The 16,364-nt window shown below is 42.5% G+C and overlaps 1 pseudogene; it reads right to left on the bottom strand.

Moving 5' to 3' along the window:
• Window positions 1-770: 770 nt before the first annotated feature.
• Window positions 771-10,045, bottom strand: LOC123112142 (probable cadmium/zinc-transporting ATPase HMA1, chloroplastic; annotated as a pseudogene).
• Between the last annotated feature and the right edge of the window lie 6,319 nt (window positions 10,046-16,364).

Genomic DNA, 16,364 nt, shown 5'->3' with positions numbered 1-16,364 from the left:
TGCAGTATCTTCAAATCCTACCACCATACCGACAGAGGATGTATCGGCAAACAAACGGCGCAACACTCCAAAGCAACACCTTCTAGAACGAATCACCGCAAATGTTGGTTGGTTCATGGTCCAGCTAGATGCCAGACCAAAGTCTACCACCTTCCAAGAAAATCTTTGAACCAACACCTTCAATAAGATAACGATGGGCTGACATTTATGCTGCCGGATAACACCTTCAATTGATCGATCTTTTGAATGTCTAAGTTTTGTTTCTTATTTTTGTGATAACCATTTGCCACTTCGTTTGTATTTTTTAAGGGTTTGTGTCCATCAGACATCCTTAAGTACCAACAAATAGTGACAAATACTGTATTCCTAGCCATATGCCGTATAGTCCGGGTGCTCGTGCTACATGCCCAGATAGTCGCCGGTCTCGGGTTTGAACTCCCTTTCTCCCATTTCTATTGTACACTATTTCTTTCTCCGTTTCAATGACAGGTAGGACCCACACATTATGTAGGGAGCTCAAGTGGACATTCATAGGACCCACACATTACGTAGGGAGCTGACATGGACCCACACAAACGGCATCTGTCGGATTTGATGGAAATGTATGAATATGTGCTGTTAAGAAGTTGCTGTATCATTTCTATGGGGTTTTCAAGATTACGCATGATATTGTTACCGCGCTGCAAGTTTATGTATTAGCTAACTCTTTATATTATTTCAAAACCTAAACCGAGACACATACAATAATTCAAGGACCAAGCACAGAATTAAACTCCAGGAGAAAAATATTTACGGAGGATCGAACAAGCCTGATCAGATGTTTAGTTACAGGATGATCAGCATTGTTTATTTACTTACATGGTTGTGAGAGCTGAGTACAGCCTACAAATATTAGGTCCACAACCCCCACCTAAATTCCAACGGTTCATGTAGATATTTGTCACTATACAAATCTACAACGGGGCAGTATTAGCTGCATAATTTGAGGAGCTGTTCAACTTTGCCGAGATATACTTCCTCAGGCCATCAACAAGTTGTTGGATCTCATCTGCCAACGACCATGTAGGCGCATTGAGGGCTCGTATCGAGTTCAAGCAGACAACAAGGGTTCCTCCTTCATGAACAAGTACCTGCATTTTTTCGCACAGGCGCAGATCACATATCCGGTGGTAGCATTATTTCAAATGGAACTACAATGTTTCCAACAACAACAAAAATTAAACATACGGCCTAGTCTAACTTTACTGATTTTCTTCACAGCATAACAACATTATCAATGATGCCAGTGTTAGGATATGGTCACTAGATCAATCAGTCGTCAAAATTCATTGAACCACAGGTGTATTAGCAAGGTAGCATACTGCATGGAGGAACAAACTCACCGTCAACCAAAGAGGAAGAAATCCCAAGACAGAAGAAAGCGCAGCAAGAAGGACACAAGTTAGGGCAAGCCCTACACTTTGCTTGACCTGCAAGGATGAACCTAAAGTGTAAGAACCAAAAACGTTATATCCCAACAAAATGTGTTTTGCAGTGATACCCATAAGTGACAATACCAGTGAAGTTGTTTGACGAGCTTTAGCAATACAAAATGGCACCCCGCAGATATTATCCTGCAACAACAGAACATCTGCAGCAGCTACTGCTGTTGCACTGGCACGTTGAGCTAGAACGACGCCAACAGTTGCAGCTGCAAGAGCGCGTCATTTATACCATCGCCGACCATTATTAAACTCCCACCTGGAAACAAATACAGAGGAAATAATAACGAGGAAATGTACCTTCCCTCTCTGAATCCCACGTGTTGCTTACTAATCATATTGGCTGGCAGAACAGAACCTCTACGATGCATAGTTGAGAAGTGCACAATGTTTCAAAGATACAACAATTCAGTTATACACAACAAATGTTTTGTTATGGGCAAAAGATGCTGAGGTCGTAGCTGGTAGGTTTTCCTAACATCACAATAGTAATCTGAAGTTGGAAGACAACAGTTAGAATTATTGGATTGAATCATGGAGAGCTAGCACGATGGCAAAAATATGTAGAAAGCAACAACTGTGATTAATTATGGACAGATATATTGAAAATTAAATAACATATGAGAAAACTAAAAGAATCCGATACAATCGCAGAACTGAAATCTGGTAGTAACAGGATACTGAGTTTCGGTTCACAATAAAATAGAAAAGAAGATATGAACTACCTCGCCTTGAAACTGCTTTTACTTTATTCAGTTTGTCCTCTGGCTTCAAACAGCAGTGCACTTCATCAATACAAACGGCTTTAGCAACTCTCAGAGCACTTGATTCATGATCTCCAGTGAGCATCATGATGCGAAGTTTTGCTTTCTCTCGTAAGGTGGATATAACTTCACAGGCACCAGGACGGGGTTCATCCTCGAAGTGGAAAAGGGTCATCTGGAAAAAAATCAATCAGCGAATAAATAATGCGTTGGAGGGTAGTTCTTACATAACGTACATTTTATATGGTAATGACACATTTGAATGAATGTTGACAGAAGAAACTGGCAGAAATATGATACTAAGTGGTCAAGTGGAGCTTCTTGCCATTGGTTTGGCCTTTGGCCAGACCAAATAAAGCAAGACTGCTGTTGAGACTGCAAGCATACGTCCGGACTCTATTTTCCAAGTCAGGCCGAATGCAGTCACATTAGGATTAAAATTTTATCAGGGCCAAAGACCTAAAGAAGGTACCCCCTCGTTCACAAATATAAGATGTTTTAACTTTTATTTGAATCAGATGTATATAGACACATTTTAGTGTGTTTGTTCACTCATTTCAGTCCGTATGTGGTCTATATTGAAATATCCAAAACATCTTATAATTGTGAACGGAGGGGTACAAAATAGACAGGCTATCCATAGCAGATGGACCAAATGTTTGGCCATCTGGACAGCTTTTGTGGTTCAAATGTCCAACCTGAATTGTGCTATAAATAGATGGGACATGAGTGATTTAATTGCTGAGGCCACGAAAGGTCAACGAAACTAAATGGCCAGATAGGTAATCCCAATTTATCTTACATTAAAAAAAATCCCATCTCCACACGGTATACAACGAAATTAGCTGATTTAATTTCAGCTACATTTTCCATGAAATGTACCTTGAAAGCATGCCTGTACATAGCACTGTATGTCTTAGGTTTCCTACCCCATGCACTAACAATATACTCAAACTTGTGTACACCACTACACAGACTAACAGTGCTTTTGTATATTTCAAACTTGATCTGATTTATGTTTTAGTTTTCACTTTACTCTATTAGTTAATATAATATCAACTGAAGATGCAGCCTAAATGTTAGCAAACCAGCAAGCAACAAGCATAAGAGCATTCACACGTCACAAATTATTACTGAAGTAACAAAACTTATGAGCATGTGGAAGTCTGCAATATAATCCATTTTTAATTAAGACAACTGATCAGCATTTGACAGCCTGGACTCCAATCCACCTTAGACTAACGATAAAGACATAATTTATTTATAATTTCCCTAGTTATACATGAATGCTTCCATCAAACATGAAGATAAATATCTGCGCAACAACATAAAAAGGACATCGAAATAAACAGGGAGAAGCATGCTGTGAAATGAGAAGGTTTTACTCTAATTTAGCTCACCTTTTTATCCATTAATAGAGCAGCTTGGACAAATTCAGGACCATATGCAGAACTTTTTATTGCCTCTTGTACCTGCTCACATTCACCATTTGATCTGTATAGCGAAGAAATATATTCCACAGAACCGATAGCGGCCGTAGAGAGTTTGTTTTCATTGTTTGATGCCTCTAACACAGGTATATGAGAGACCAAGCTAGAAATTAAAGGTCCAACTCTTCCCAATACTCAAAACTGATTAAACAAAACAACTGCTAGTCTTCAATGCATCATTCAATGAAAACAGTCAGCTTCAAAGAGCATGAAGATAGGTGTACTATATAGGCTTCTTTTTTAATCTCTTAATATTGTCAAAATTAACTTTCGAGCAAAGAAAACATATTTTACAATTGTTTTCCTTCCGTTTCTCGAATAATTGAGATGGAATAAACACGTAAGGATATAAAAACCAACCCTCGCTGTTCATTGTTTTCTTTACTCAGAACAGTAGGAGAGTTTCCTACTTCCATTTTATTAAAAAGTTATTTCTGTACAGAAATGAATTTCTTTTCATTGTTGAAATCAAATATACAAAATCCCGTAGAACAACAGAAAATCTTTGCTTGATATATCTAATGATTCAAGATGACTTTGCTGGTTGAAATATATTGCGGATGTACACATTACCTTTGTGATGCTTAAAGTAGCAAAAACTCCTCTACCAGGTAAGGACTCGAAGCTTTGTAGAAGAACTTTTGGGAGGTCCTTGTCCTTCCCAACAGAGTGATGTAACACTGCCCTATGGATCATAAACTCAGTGTGTCAACTGCCTGCGATATATTATGTTAGATATGTATTATAGCTGCTTTTGGTATCCTTATACAACACATGAACATGTACTGTATATATTGGCCTTGAGCCCCTGGAATATACAAGTCAAGTTCATCGCATGGTATGAGAGCATAGGTTTTAGAGTTTAAGTTGCTTTCTCTCTGCACAACCAATTTGTTTTTCAGTCGACCTCGTTCTCGATTCATCATTCCTGTCAAGCTCCTCTCGATCCATCTTCAGCGTGCCACAACTTGAACAATCCATCCACCTCACCCAGCCAGAGTCATTCCCATCCGCATCTCGAGCAAACATTGTATGTTATTAACTTTATGAGTAAATTCCCCTTTGTAACCCTTAGTGTCTAAATTTGACAGAAAGTAACATATTAAAACCTGACCATTTGGTACCCCCGTTTAGTGTTGCCTTTTCCACTTTGTACCCAATTTATCAAATTTCTCATCTGGCAAATAGGCCCTCTCGTTAGCCTGAGCTGGATGATTATTAAATATTTAGATGCCACATCAGTAGTGCCTCATCTGTCAGATTCCGCACATTTTTGATAAATCATGTACAAAGTGGAAAATGCAGCACTAAATACAAAGTGGTCAATTTTTGAAATGGGTTGCTTTGTGTCAATTTTGGACACTTAGGAGTACAAAGTAGAATTTAATCTAACTTCACAGATGTCTATTGCAAAGGCCCATGTCATAGATGTATTATGTGTTTTTTCAGGCATTCCTGAAGCAAAGATTTATGTCCATGCTTGACCCGTGAAGATGAAGAACGAAATTACACCTTGAAAGCCTCAACATTATGCTAAAAATTGTGGGAAGGAAAACTTGACCAAGACACACTAGTACATGTTGCATTTTTAATTAGAAACATCCATAAGCACTCCCCACGAAAGCCAGGCCTCGAACCCAAGTCAGCTGAGCATGCACTCGCGCCTCAAGCCAACTGAGCGACACTCGGTTCTCTAAAATGGTGGGAAAAGACAATTTAAAATGGAAGAAAAGTGTTATTTTTGCCTCCTCGGTGCACAAGCTCAGTGTAATGCAAGCCTGCCAGGAATCATGCTGGTTCAGTGCAAGGCAGCCCTAGTGCATATGAGAAACACAGAAATAAGCATTGCATGAAACCAGAATGGGCCAGGAAGCCAGCTGATACAGAAACCCAAAATAAAATCCTATTCTTGAGTGATTTAGCATCTTACAACGAGGAAAATCAAGCAAGATCCATGCCTAATTTTTCCAGAATAGGAGTTTTCAGGCTTCAGGGATAAGCCAAGCCTAAGTTGATATCATCAGTAAGTTTTCTGTTTTACACTGTCATATACTTAGTCAAGGCTTAGTCAAGCTGACTAAATAGCACGAAGACCCATCCTGACATGGTTTCACGTTTAATAGCATTGTGTGCTATGCACAGCAGCTTATGTTTTTTCAAATCATGTGCAAGTGGTGGATGTACGTACCCATGAATTCATGATAGAAGAGTAGATTTTCAAAGTAATTGCAAACTATACTGTTTAACTTTGGTGTCATCATCTTGAACAAAACATGTTCTAAAAAAATCATCCCAAACATAATAAAAAGCAAAAAATATCAAACATCATTTTTTACGATGTCCTAATAGACAACAGCAGAACACTATACTAAACATGACATGCTTGGCCTAGAGCATGCCATTATATTGGGCCGTAACAACTTAGATTCAACTCATGCCATTCCCAAGTGTGGCAGAGTTCTACTTTAGAAAAATGTATGCAAATGAACAAAACAAACATGTTTAAGAAAGTTATCCATTCTCTTACCTCCCAATAGGATGGGTTGTTCCTTTCTCCATGGCTGCGGCAACTGCTAGAGCTTCACTTTCACAGCTCGGAGTACAGCAAGAAGAAACGTTAAGACTATTTCTCACATTCAAATGTCCATGAATGGGCTCAATTGCTTTGCACATAAGCTTCCCGGTTGTTAATGTGCCTGTCTTGTCAAATGCAATAGACTGACAAGCCGAAAGAGCATCTAATACATGCCCGCCTTTCAACAAAATTCCCTACAGAAGGAGTAAAAATGAGCTTGAATGAAACCAATATACCGGAAAATTCTGAAGAAAGAAGTTCATCTAACAAAAAGGTCATAGTAAATTATCGAAAGACATTCAGGACAAACTACTAATAGGCACTTCATAGGTGCAACACCAATAATTTCAACAGAAGATTCAGATTAATATCCTCTGATCTCTACCACCACTTGTGCATACGATACAAGTACGTACCATTAAAGAAAAGTAGATCGAAACTAGCCTGACAAAAACAATCTGGATTAAGCACCAAATGCTCTCATGAAATTTAGAAGCTGAAATGGCAGTGTCTTACATTGAATGAAAAAAGTAGCCAATTATAAAGAAAGACTTCAAGATTCAAGCAATACCTTCCTTGTACGAGAACTGATAGCAGTGGCATATGCTAAGGGAGCAGCCGCCAATGCACATGGAGATGCAGCCACCATAAGCCCCAACCCACGGTAAATTGAACCCCTACAAACTAAACAAAATTGGAACACAGAAAGTTCAATGCTAGAGCCAATTGTACCAGTTCAGTATAAATTGCCAAAAAATACAGTTTTCCAAGACATAGCATTAACTATTGGAGAAGTGCCAAGTCAAAATACAAAAGAAAAAAATACGCAGTCCAACACAAATTACTGAAGCATGTAATGTACTGTAACATTAGAGGAATACCTGAGTTACCAAAAAAAGGCCACTTAAAGAGTAATGGTCCCAGTAGTGCAACCATTAAAGACAGTACAACAACAGCTCTGCTATAGTGCTCTCCAAATTCGTCAAGCCATCTTTGCAGCTTTGGCTTGTTTATCTTGCCCTCTTCAGTCAACTGCACAATTCTGTTGAGTGTTGAATCCTCCCATGATTTGGTCACCTGCAAGAGGGCGATTCCATGTCAAACAAAAGCATCAACATTCCCAAGTGAAGGATTGATTAACAAGTTAACAAAAAGGTTATGCATTTGGAAGAGTAAATTGTTGTCTTCAGGGGATAAACTGATCCTTAACAATTAGTGCTTGAGCAGCATTCCTATGTACATAATGGGGCTTAATCTGTTGAACGGCGGCATATATAATACAGGATAATAGTCTTCTGGCAATGACCTGCTAGGTAAGTTTAGATGTCGCAAGATAAATTGCAGCGATTGCAGATTTAATGAATATAATGTCTGAGGTGCTTACCAGAATAATAAACCTACGCCTAATCAACAAATGTATGTGGAAGATTGTCCACAAGGATAACTCTACGCTATGCCAATTGCTCCATAAGAAATACATGGCTGATGGGGATTTCTAAGTCAAAATACATGGGTGGATCTCAGTTTTTGAACGGTTTATAGGTAGCAATGAGATGGCTTAAGGTTTTATTTCTTTGGGCTTCCTATTGGTTTTCCATTGAAAAAAAGCCAGCCACCAAACCAAACGCACAGGCTTTTGATTTGGCTTTTTACGAAGCCACTGCAGAGCCTATGCATATAGAGAAAGCGCCTCCCAGGGTGCTTCCCGCAGCTGTGATGATCCGGATTTTCTCAGGTTTGCTCGGTGGGATGCAATCCATGAGGTAGGCATAGTCTGTAATCCAGGTGCAGAAAGATGCTTCCCGAGTAAGCCAGCCATAGTCTGATCTGGACTGGCTATAATGTAGCAACCATGAATAGGGAAATACTGATTTTATTGGTTTTGTCATACCAAGCAGCCATTGCTATTTCTCAGATAAAAAATATCAAATAAAATCTACTAAAGAGTTCCACCAGCTGTATTGTAGTAGTGTTTGTGGAGTATTAACGTACTGAAATCATTAAATAAACTAGCTAAGGAAAATGAGCTATCCTGGGACTAGAGAACAAAATGTAAAAGAAAAAAAGTCTCTTCAGTGAAGAGAGAAATAAGTCAACCTGTACTATCATCATTCCTTCCAGGTTCCTAGCACCACCTGGTATAGCGTCCCCCACCGTCCTTTCAAGAGGCTTCGTTTCACCAGTGAGGTGTTCGATTGTGACTGTCGATGAACCTTGGTAAACTTCTCCATCAATAGGCACAGCCTAAGGAATACAAGAAAACTGCACCATGATGAGATAGAGATCCAAACAATATGGGCTAGAAGAATAACACCAACATGAGAAAAGAAGACACTAGGATATACTCCCTCTATTCCAATTTAATGGCGCCTGAGCTCTTGGCAAGAAAATTAAGAAATGTGTTTAAGAGACTATACTAGCCTAACTGCAGCATGCATTAAACGAAGGACATAATAGAGAGTATCACTAAATATTTGCCCCAAAACTATAAAATACATGTACTCTAGAACAAAAAAGCAAGGCCATCTACTTTGGAAGGGAGGGAGTGCCACTTTACTGCTAGAAACACTAACAGAATATCCAACAGAAAGAGATAGAAACATCAAGATAGCTATCAACCATGAAGACATGATGCAATGAAACAAAACTTGGAGATACAAGGAGTGGACTTTGTATATAAACAAAGAACACACCTCACCAGCTCTGACCAAAATATGAGAACCCACTGTAAGGTCCTGCACAGGAACCTTGGTATGACTTAAATTAGAAAACCGTGTTGACTTATCTCCACTCGTTTCTAATAAAAGTGCAAATTCTGGATGGTTTTCCTTCAGTTCTCTCACATCAACCATTGACTTCCTCGTAAAGTATTCTTCGGCTATAATAAGCAAATAAAACAAGTTTTCAGTGCGCACACAAACAAGAGCTACTATGGGCAGAGTTTCAGTATTTGTCAACATATGTACCGATATAAGCTAAGCTGAACATTGCAAGAAGCAGGCCACCCTCCAATGAGTTCCTCATAAACACAGAAGCAAATGCTGCAAGAGCCATGAGGACGTGGATATCTATTCTTCCATCGGCAATGTCGACAAGAGCATCAAGCGCTGCAGAAACCTGCAAAATAAGCAGGAAAAATGTGTCACCGAAGTAGTACATTGGCAAGCAATCCCAAATCAACGAATTCTTCGATTTCTTCAGTGTGCGAGGGAGCAACGCAAGCATAGCACAATTTCCTATTCAATGGTGAAACGTGGCTGGCATGGATTCCTTTGTGAAATGGGTGTGACCGTAAGCGGCAGCACAGGGCAGGCTAGGTCGACGGCGACCTGCCGGAGCTCCGACTCCGAGAAGCCGAAGCGCGCTGTGTGGAAGTACCCTACCTGGAGACCACGCCGACGCGGCGGTGGAGGCGCGCGCTCAAGGGGCAGGGCGTTCAGTACCTTCTGCGCATCATCTGGGGGCTTTTCATCCTGTCAGCGATCCTCGGCGGGGGGGCGCCGCCGGGCAGCCGGGGTCGGGTCGCATCTTCTGGTGGCGCAACTAGTCCTTGACGCTGGCGGCGGCCGCTTGGAGGGACATGGAGAAGGAGGCGAGCCAGTGACGGGGACGGCGACTGAGAGGAGGACCAGGTGATGATGCTCGTGGGCGGGTTAGTCAGATTGATATCCATAATGGAATCACCCCGGAGCACACTTTCGGAGAAACTATCCTCTGTTATTCTCAACAATAGTGTGCAAGATACTATCCATCGAAAGTTCGCCACTCAAGAAGAATTCGGCGTCTACTGTCTATATGACGTAGTTTGCAGGACACACAACTAGCATCATGCCTACTGCTGTTTGGAAGGTTTGGGCCCCTCCGAAGTGCAAGTTTTTTGCTTGGTTGATAATTCAAAACAGAGTATGGACGGCCGATCGATTGCTCCGTCATGGCTGGCCAAACTACAACCTTTGCCCGCTTTGCAAGCAAGTTCAGGAAACCGCGGCGCATATTCTCTTCCAGTGCAGGTTCTCCCAACGTATTTGGGTACAGGTTGCTGCGTGGATTGGCCTACATGGTGATGTGGTGAGGAGCTGGAGATTTGAGGTTTCGTCGAGAATGGTGGATTAAAAATGTGATTGAGCGTGGAAACCAGAGAAAGGCAATCGCCTCCTTGTTCATGTTATGTCTTGGGAGATTTGGAAAGAGCGCAATGCGAGGGTCTTTCGCAACACCGCCGCTACTACGATGACGATCGTCGCGAAGATCAAAGAGGAGGCCCATCTTTGGGCTTTGGCAGGTGCCACCCATTTGAATATTGTAATGCCACGAGAGTAGTTCTTTGTTCCCCGCTTTGCGGCTAGTTGTCTAAAATCTTCTTCCTTAATCAATGAAAATGGTAAATCTTTTGCCTTATATAAAAAAACGATGCTCGTGGGCGTGGAGGACGGCCGATGTGGCAGCATTTTGACAGGATGGGCCGATGGGGGACGCGTCACTCCGAGCTGCTGAACTAAGGGCATCTTTGAATTGCATGATTTAGAAGACGCAAACCTATTGGGAGTAACTGAATCTTCAAAATTAAAGAGGGGTGTGTTTGGTGCAGTAAATTTTAGAGAAATACCAAGTGTTTCTGTATGCTCACATATCCCACGGAAGCTACCATATCATGCCCTTTGCCGTTGCCCCCAATCTTGTGGTAAGCATCTCTTTCGTTGATAAAGATTACCTATGGTAGCTTCCGTGGGATCGCCTCCCTTGAGGACGAAGGTGGCAAAACGGTATGGGCCTTGCGATGATGTGTGTCTTTTTGTTGCGTCCCGAAGTCTGGGATCTATATTTTCTTCACTTGTCCTGATACCCGCTTTCGATGGAGTTTTGTTTGTTAGGCTTTGGGACCTGAGTGGCAGGCCTAGACCTGGGTGAGTTCATAAAATCCCGGGCCAACCATATCGGTAGAAGAATATGTCTGTTTTGTTTAGGGAAAATGCTAACCTTCAGCCGGCTGATGCCCGCACAACATCCGCCGCCTGTATTGTCGTTAGATTGATTTTGATCGAGCGCTCGCACCGGCGACCAGTCCCGTGCAGCTAGTTTTTTTTTACAACAAGCGTCTTGTTTCGAAAGCTTTCTGCAACAGAGATCTTGTTTCAGAAAGAAATAAATGTTTGATGGTGAAGTTTTTCTTTGGGCAACAGGGTTTAATTTTAGAAAGTTTCCGCAATAGAGGACTTGTTTCAGAAAGAAGAAAAATGGTTCGATGATCAATATTTTCACTTCTGCAACAAGGGTATTGTTTCATAAACATAGCCCCGGTTGCAAAAAGCGCAGAATGAGTGCACCGGGTTAGAGCGTACAAGGGCAAGCATTGCAACAAGACACATGTTTCAGAAACATAGCTTCGGTTGCAGAAATTGCTAGAGAAGTGCCCGGCGTGAGACTTCATCATTGTCGTGCTGGAGTAGAGGCAGCTGCTCGGGGTGCTGGTTCGGAGGAGGAGCGTCGATTCCGGCGGCCGGCGACGCTCCATGGCCGAGGCACTTAGGCCATGGCGGGGCAGTGATGCTGTCTCAATGGACCTTTGCAACAAGGTCCTTGTTGCAAAGCCATGAGTGCAACAAGCTAGCTGTTGCGAAGGCGCCCAGTTGGCTGGGATGGTAGATCGGGCGGTGTTTCGGGCGGCATCCGACAATTGCCGAGGCGGATGATATTATCAGTTTATCATCCGGCGGACGTGTAGCATTGCCCTTTGTTATAGTGTTTAGGGCGATGACATGGACCCTAGTTAGTGATCTAAGCAATCTTATACTCCCTCCGTTCCTAAATATTTGTTTTTTAGAGATTCAAACGCACTATCACATACAGATGTATATAGGCATATTTTAGAGTGTAGATTTACTCATTTTGTTTCGTATGTAGTCACTTATTGAAATCTCTAGAAAGACAAATATTTAGGAACGGAGGGAGTATTTCTTTATAGAGAGGGTATTTGTGTATATTTGATCAAGTTTTTTTTACTTAGGACAATCATAAAACTCTAATTATTTTAGACGAGAGGGAGTAGAGTAGTTAGCAATAAATCAAAACTGTATTCTTGAGAGAAAGACGGGAGTAACTGTCAGCGATCAAGGCATCGAGGCAGGTCAGAAGGAAGCGCGTGAAGGCAAGGACTTGACTCGTGGGCCTCCGACTTGGCCCACTCGCGATCGATATCTTCCCCAGTGGCTTGCAGGCCCAAACTGGGCCCGCTAAGGGTGTACGTGAGATATAATCGTTGTTACAGTAGCGTGTGGACTCGGGATGGATCTGGTGGCTTCGGCCGAACCTCGCTAGTAGCGTGTGTGCTTGTACGGCTAGCAATGGCGAATTCCTCCCCCTGATTCGAATATCCACTATCAGTAGCTTACATCTGGCATCAGAGCCGTTTTGTCCTGGAGTTCCCTCGCCACCCGCACCGCACCAGGTTCCGGGAATTCCGCCGGCGAGAGGCCATGGAGAACCTGTCGGCGGAGGGCCGCAATATCCATGACTGCGTCAAGACCGCCACGCTGACGATCTCGAGTAGCGCCTCAAATCCCACAACGACGAGCTCCTCAAGTCCATGACGAAGCTGCTTCAGGAGTCGACCAAGACCTTGGATGGCCTCATCTCCGCCCGCGTCGATGGCGTCCGCTCCGAGCTCCATCTCGATATTGAGCAGATCCGCTCTGATCTGGAGCGGGGGGACAAGGGCGACTACGACGGGCGAGCGGGAGGCCCCTCAACCAGTCGAGAGGCGAGGAATCACAACATCTACGTTCCTCCCCCGGCCCGAGGTATGCGTGAACTGTCATCTCCACGCGATGTTCAGTCTCCTCGTGACTTGGTGGTTCTGGATCAAGGGGGTCAGTTCAGTTCAGGCCCCCGGGTCGAATTGCCACGATTTGATGGCTCTAATCCACGACTGTGGCAATCGAGGTGTGAGGATTATTTCAAGTTGTGGGGTACGCATAATAGCAGGTGGATTTCATATGCTACTGCTCAGTTTGAAGGCGCAGCCGCTCGCTGGTTGGAGTCGATGCAGAGGAAGACTGTAGATCTGCATTGGACTGAATTTTGTAACCTATTGCAAGGAAGGTTTGGCCGTAATTTGCATCAGAACATGTTGCGTAAGATGTTCAGAATCAACCAGACTGGAACTGTCGAGGAATATGTGGATCAGTTTGCAGAGTTGTATGACCAGCTCACGGCATATGAAAGCAATCCCGATCCATTGCATTACACCACCCGATTCATAGACGGGTTGAAACCAGGGGTGCGAATGGCGATAGCTATGCAAAAACCCCGGGACCTTGACACCGCTTATGAGTTGGCTCTGCTTCATGAGGAACTGGGAGAGATGCAGTACAACACTGTCAAAAGAAGCACAGCATCAACTGGTCAGTATCAGTATAAGGCCAAATCCGTGGAAGAGAGGAAACCTACTAAGAGTCACAGGACACAATCAACTGAAGACAAATGGACATCCTTGAGGAATTACAGGAAGGCAAAGGGGTTATGCTTCATTTGTGGGGAGAAATGGTCCAAGGATCATCAGTGCAAATCCACAGTTCAGTTACATGTGGTACAGGAGCTCATTGAACAGTTGCAGAGTTCCTCTCCTTCCATTGAGGATTCAGATAGTGACTCTGATAACTTAATGTTGTTGTCTGCAGCTGCTACTGGTAACATTGTATCTGTGTTGTCTTTGTCATTGCCAGTGAACATCAAGGATGCAGAACTTAAGTTTTTGGTTGATTCAGGCAGCACCCATTCCTTTTTGGATAATTCTCTACTCCACATTCTATCAGAAGTTACTGAAATTAAGGCAGTCACTGTCAAGGTAGCCGGTGGAGGGAAACTGAGATGTTCTCAACAAGTGAAACAGTGTCAGTGGGGTTGTCAAGGACAGAATTTCTTTCATGATTTCAGGCTGTTATCCCTAGGTGGTTATGATGGTATTCTGGGTTTAGATTGGCTAGCAAAACATAGTCCCATGTACATTGACTGGGACCAGAAGTGGCTCTCATTCCAATACAAGGGGGCTACAGTTACCTTACAGGGAGAATTACCTGAGGAGTGTGCTTTTACTGTCTTAGCTATTTTTTAACACACCAGTTCTGAACAAAGGAAGCAAATACCAGAAATTCAAGCTCTACTGGACAAATATGCAGTGGTTTTTTCTCCACCTACGGGACTGCCCCCGAGAAGGAAATTTGACCATAGCATACCTTTAATACCAGGGGCACAACCAGTATCTATCAGACCTTACAGAATTCATCCCCACTTAAAGGCTGAAATGGAAAAGCAAGTGCAGACAATGTTAAAAGAAGGTCTGATCCAAGTGAGTAATAGTCCATTCTCTTCTCCTGCTTTGATGGTCAAGAAGAAGGAAGAGGGAGATTGGAGGCTGGTCATTGATTTCAGACATGTTAATGCACTCAAACTGAAAAGTAAGTATCCTATTCCTGTCATAGATGAGTTATTGGATGAACTTGCTGGTTCTTGTTGGTTCTCCAAGTTAGACCTTAGAGCTGGATATCATCAAATCATATTGGCACCAGGAGAGGAATTTAAAACTGCTTTTCAAACACATTCTGGCCACTATGAATTCACTGTAGTAGCTATGGGTCTGACTGGAGCACCTAATACCTTCCAAGGAGCAATGAACACAGATTTAGCCCCAGTTCTGAGAGGAGAGGACCAGTGTGCAGTATGTTTCTTTGATGACATTCTTATATTCAGCAAGACCCTCAAGGAGCATTTTATACATCTAGAGAAGGTGTTGAGCACTCTGTTAGAAAAACAGTGGAGAATCAAATTGAGCAAGTGTGATTTTGCTAAACAAGAGATTGCTTATTTGGGTCATGTCATTAGTGACAAGGGAGTTTATACTGATGCCAGTAAAATTGCAACTGTTAAGAATTCGCCAGTGCCTGCTGATGTCAAACAAGTCAGAGGGTTCTTGGGGTTAACTGGATATTACAGGAAGTTTATAAAAAACTATGGACTGATTAGTAGGCCCCTGACTGATTTGCTGAAAAAGGAGACTATTTTTGTGTGGACACCAGCTACAGAGCTAGCTTTCCAAACTCTGAAGGAAGCTCTTGTTAATGCTCCTGTGTTAGCCTTACCGGATTTTTCCAAACAATTTGTGGTTGAGACTGACGCTTGTGATGTTGGTATTGGGGCTGTTCTCATGCAACAAGACCATCCCATTGCTTTTGTCAGCAGAGCATTAGGGCCTAGGAATAGAGGTTTATCTGTGTATGAGAAGGAATATTTAGCCATTCTATTAGCCATTGAATAGTGGAGGCCATATCTGCAGTTCCAGGAATTCATCATCAAAACAGATCAGAGGAGTCTGGTTAATTTGACTGATCAGAGGTTGCACACCCCTTGGCAGCAAAAAGCACTTACAAAAATGATGGGGCTTAATTATAGGATTGTTTACAAAAAAGGGTCTGACAATTCTGCAGCGGATGCTCTCTCTAGAAGACCCCAGGAAGATTCTGTGGTGCTAGCAATTTCTGGTGTCAAACCTAGTTGGCTTGAAGAGGTTATTGGCACCTACAGACAGGATCCTAAAGCTCAAGAACTGCTGCAACAACTATCAGTGAAGCCACATTCCAACAGCAATTTCAAGATATGCCAGGGAGTGTTGAGATACAAAGGCTGCATTTGGGTGGGCAATGACAATGAGTTGCATGTCAAAATTTGTCAGGCTTTCCATGACACTCCTTTGGATGGTCATTCAGGGTTCCCTGTCACTTACAAAAGAATTAGAGCACTCTTTAAGTGGGTTGGTATGAAGAAACAAATACATCAGTTTGTACAGCCCTGTCTAGTCTGTCAGCAAGCAAAACCAGAGAGAGTGGCATATCTAGGACTGCTATCTCCTTTACCTGTTCCTGCAAAAGCTTGGGAAACTGTCACGATGGATTTCATCTCAGGCCTACCCTCTTCTGATCAATATGATTGCATCATGGTGGTTATAGACAAGTTTACCAAATATGGGCATTTTATTCCTGTCAAACATCCATACACTGCCCAG

Source organism: Triticum aestivum, chromosome 5B, assembly GCF_018294505.1.
Source record: "Triticum aestivum cultivar Chinese Spring chromosome 5B, IWGSC CS RefSeq v2.1, whole genome shotgun sequence".
NCBI classification, from domain to species: domain Eukaryota; kingdom Viridiplantae; phylum Streptophyta; class Magnoliopsida; order Poales; family Poaceae; genus Triticum; species Triticum aestivum.
This window is presented reverse-complemented; position numbering and strand designations above follow the sequence as displayed.